The following is a 4,644-nucleotide window of genomic DNA, read 5'->3' on the forward strand; positions in this document are numbered from 1 at the left end:
CGCCACGAGACATAGACGTGCTTCCAGAAAGCGTTTCAGAGCTGGACGCCAAAAGAAGCATCCGCCATGTTTGCCTCGCACAAGCACGTGGAGCGCTGGAAACCGCCCCCGCCGCCGCGCGCCCGCTTCCGACTACAGCCCGGCCTGCCCTGCCCGCCCGGGCCCCGAGATCAAAGACATAAAGTTCGGGGAAGCAAGACAAACCTGGACGTCGGGGGGGGGGGAAAAAATCCGTACCGCAGCAGCAAGCTCTCCCTTGCCCTCCTTTTCCCCGCCCCGCCTTGTTCTTTGAGTCGCTCAGTTTGGGAAACTTCATAGGGCCGGCGGCGGGTTGTGCAGGGCTGTGCGGGGCTGTGCGGGGCTGTGCGGGGCTGTCCCCCGCCCTTAGGTCCTGCCGGCGGGGCTGGCTGCTTTCACAGCTGGCTGCGCCGCCGAGCCGAGCACCGCGGCCCAAATACTTTAGGGGCCGATCGGTGTCAGACGCAACCCCGCTGCCGCTGGCCCGCCGGCCCGTTCCAGACAATGGCCCAGACGACCGTTGAGAAACAAACCGTCGATGTCGTCGTCGTGCTGTAGCCTACTTCAGCTATGCTTAGGGAGAATTCTTCCCTGAGAAGTACTATGGTGGTCATGATCGCGTGTTTACAGGGTTCCCCTTCCTTCTTTTTCCTCGGTCTGCGGATCGGGCTGTGATCAGCGTGGCGGCGGCGGGCTCGGTGCGGCTGCGGCGCGTCGACCCAGACGGTCTGGATTCACCCTAATCAAAAATAATGATTGCCGTCACTGTAATCAATCTCCCCGGCGCCGTGCCCTCCCCCTTCCTCTCGCCGTCCCCCCGGTCGCTGTGTCATGTGATATAGCACCCCCCCAACCCCTCTCTTTCGCCTTGTCACGTGACCAGCAGCGCGCAGCAGCGTCATCCCTTTCCCGACCGACCCCCCGCATCCCCCCGGCCCCGTCCGCCATGGGTTTCTTCCTGATGAACTCCCCACACTCCCGTCGCCCGTCGTTCTCCGTATCCCGGCGCGGCTGCAGAACCCCGCCAGCCTCGCCCTTCTCTACCGCGCCCCCGGAGGGGCTCGTCGCCGTCGCCGCCCCGGGGCTGCCCGCCACGTCTCCACACGTGCAGGCATGTGCACCGAGCTGTGCGCTGTGCCCCCCGCCAGGCACCGGCCCCGTCACGCCCCGCCCCGCCCCATCACGCCGAGTGGTCGCTGCGACCACCCAATTATCACATTACTGCCGCGTAATGAGCTCCGAGAAAGTATTCATCTTCAATTAGAGGAGAAGGATGGCCGCCCTCGACTGAAATTAAGATTCAGCTCGCCCACCGCGACAGAGGGGCAGGCGGCGGGGAGCAGGCGCGCGAGGCGGGAGGGGGGCAGCAGCAGAGGACCACTAACGCCCGTCCAGCCGTCCGGTCCTCTTGCGTCTTTCTCACTCTACCCCCTCGCGCACAGCCGAGCTCCGGCTAGCTCTCCGTCCTTCCTGAGGGTGATGTCGACATGGCAAGGCTCTCTCACTTAGCAAACATGACCACCTTCTAAGGCGGACCATTATATGAGGGAGCAGCAGCAGCACTATTCTCGCGGACTGCGCACCGCGGCCAGGCCGCGCCGCTCCCTTTGGAGCCGCATACGGAGAGGGCAAAAATAAAAATGAAATGATGATCACAAGGCGCAATCAGGCCCATTCATTGTGTCATATTCGCAACACCATATCAGACTCTCCGGCCCGCACACGTCCCCTGCTCTGCTGCCTCTCTCCCTCCCTCTCCCTGGCGGTGTCACGGCCCCTCTGCTGCTCGCTCGCACAAGCAAGGAGGAGGCTTCAATCGCCCCAATGCCCAGACACATGTCGTCCCTCATCAGAGCGTATGGCGGTATGGAAATAAACCGCAAGGAAGGTCGATGGTTCATATATAACACGCGGGACGCGCGATGAGTACTATATTTTTGATTCTCGGAACGCCGCATTGCGCACGTGGCGTCGTGACATCAGCCTTCTACCTTCTTTGTCGGGTAACAGCTAACAAGCATATGTACTTTCGCTACGACTTCCAGACCCTTACCAACTTATGTCCCTGACTTACCCCTTGGAGTTACCCCTTGGAAAGCTCCAAAAATATATTTTTAAGAAAAGCATATTTTGCAGTGTGTATTTTTTAAGGTTAACATTTTAGCAGGAATGCTCATATTCGAACTCGGCCTGTCTTTTAACGGCACACAACGACCCTAAAATTTTTATATAGCGAGCTCAATGTGTTCTCGTACTACCAGTAAAACACTTTTAGGATCAGTACTGAGCAATGAGCTTCGCTATCACTCAGCCAGCCAATAAACTACAAACTAGCTGGAAAACAAGGAAGAGGAATGGTTATTTACGCCTTGAATTACAGATATATCTGTGCTCTCGTGTTGCTTCTTAGTACCCAGGCAGTAGCCCCTGTGGGTAGGCAACCTTGAGTCTTGTCGTACAACCGTGTGAGCGTGTTGCCTACCTCCTAGGCTGGGTGACTCTTGTCAGTGACCCGTTAAAAGGTTTAAATGAGTTATGAGTGAGTTTTTACTGAGGAATAATAATTCTCCTTTAAAATTTGAAGCCGCGGAAAGGCTTATGACCCAAGACAAGAGAGAACGCACAGAGAAGAACATGATCGCACATAATGAAAGGAACAACACCCGCGCTCGCGCTCATTTAGATCACCTTCGCGGTCCACAGCTCAGTTAAAAGCCCCAAAACTTCTCGCCTTTCAGATACTCCGGCGATGAAGAAGAGAGATGTCGCGAGGACCATTTCCTTGCGTGTCGGGACGAGATCAATTCGACGCCTGATCGAGTATCTTCCGCTGCGGGGCCGTCCGCGTGGTTAATGTACCCGGCCGGGGCGGGGCGGGGCGAGGCCAGGGCCAGGCGCCCAGAATGGATGGTCAGTCGTCCGATAGGCAGCCGGGCAACGGGAGCGGGGCAGGGGCCGGAGCGGAAACCGATACGGGTGCGAAATTTCCGCGCGAGCGCGAACATGAGAAAATTAATGGGGTGTTCATAATGACAATGACACGCCCACACTTTCTCTGCCGCGTCTTCGCACGCCCACAGTTTGTCAATAAAATTCGAGACGCGAACTTCCCGACCGATTTCACCACTGTCTTTTTAAAGACCTCTGTGTGAGCTTAGCGAACCATAGGCACCATTATTTGAAGGACACTTCATTCTTTATTTACTCGGGTATTGCGTTCTTATTTTGACACGTGGGTCGAAGTGACGGACTGAGAAGGGGCCACGGGCGGGCCGGGCGTTACCACTTCGGCACCCGGCTGACGATCAAACACACACGCACACACGCACAAGCGCGTGCGAGCGAACGGGCCTGCATATTATTTATGTGCCGTCAGAAAAAGAAGTAATGGCGCATCGGAACATCCATCAGGACGCACACGCGGACAGCGCGGTGCACACATTCTCACGCGTAACGGACAAAGGGGGGCGCTGACGGCCATTGTCACGACAGCTCGGTCACTGAGGTGAACTTTCGTGCAGTAATTAGGGTTTGCGTTCTTAGCGCTACAGTATAACTACATGGAGTGCTGTACCAGGTGATAAATGGGACCAAAGCGGGCGGGCGCCTAGGACAGCTGTCCTTTTACACGACCAAACAAGCGTCATTCTCCTACAAGAGAATCAATACCCCATAGCACCGTTCGGAACCGTTAGAAACAGCAAGCTCGAATAGGTATGACCTTCAGGTCGATCGGAAAACTCGCGCTCTACCCAAACAACCAGACCCACTTCACTAATTCAAAAAATCTTCAATACTGATTTTAACCACCCCCTTAACATTTTGGGGTATTATTATATATCAATAATGAGCACATGTTTGGTTGCTTTATCTAAAAGAATTCAGAGAAATAGAAGTAATTTCATTGGATATTTTATTTTCTGAAGAAATACCCAATATCAGTTTGATTAATAAAGAGATTGCACATTATTCTTCAGTAATTTGAGCCCTTTGAATAATTTTAGCATCAGATTCAGATTTCTCTTTCAGAAATTATCTACTTTTCGTGAGCAAACCAGGACAATTCAAAAATGATTAAGGATATCAGTTAGTTCTTCTGGCTGGAGGTTCGAATAGCTACACTACACTACACGACTAATCACTGCTCCCCGCAATTTGCGGCGCTGAACCGTTTGCTGACACCCCTGCGCGCTCTCTCGTTCGAAATGAAAAGGGGGAGTCCGGCATTGCCGGCTGGTCCGGGTGCGGCGCGGAACTGGCTGCGCAGCGCCCCGATTGCAATTACAGGGAGCCAGCGGGGTATACGTGGAAGAGCAGCGGAGGACGAATATGTTCGCACACGAGGCCCTCGCCGCGGTGAGCGCGCCAGCTATGCGCATTGCGCGGCACTGCCGACAGAGTGATTCAAAGACTTTCAACTGACACGAGTGGTGGCCTGACCGCGTAGACGACCTAGTAATATTCGCCCATCTCCATCCCTCTTCCTCTCTCTCGCTCTCCCCCTGCACATGCTCTCCCGGCCTTCCCCTCTCTGTCGCTCAGCTCGATGACCCCCCCGCCGCCGTGGGCAATTGAAGCTATTCGGCAGCAGACTAATGGGCGACAAGTAGCCGTGACCGGCCGACG

Source organism: Frankliniella occidentalis, unplaced genomic scaffold (assembly GCF_000697945.3).
Source record: "Frankliniella occidentalis isolate FOCC.00 unplaced genomic scaffold, Focc_3.1 Scaffold147, whole genome shotgun sequence".
NCBI classification, from domain to species: domain Eukaryota; kingdom Metazoa; phylum Arthropoda; class Insecta; order Thysanoptera; family Thripidae; genus Frankliniella; species Frankliniella occidentalis.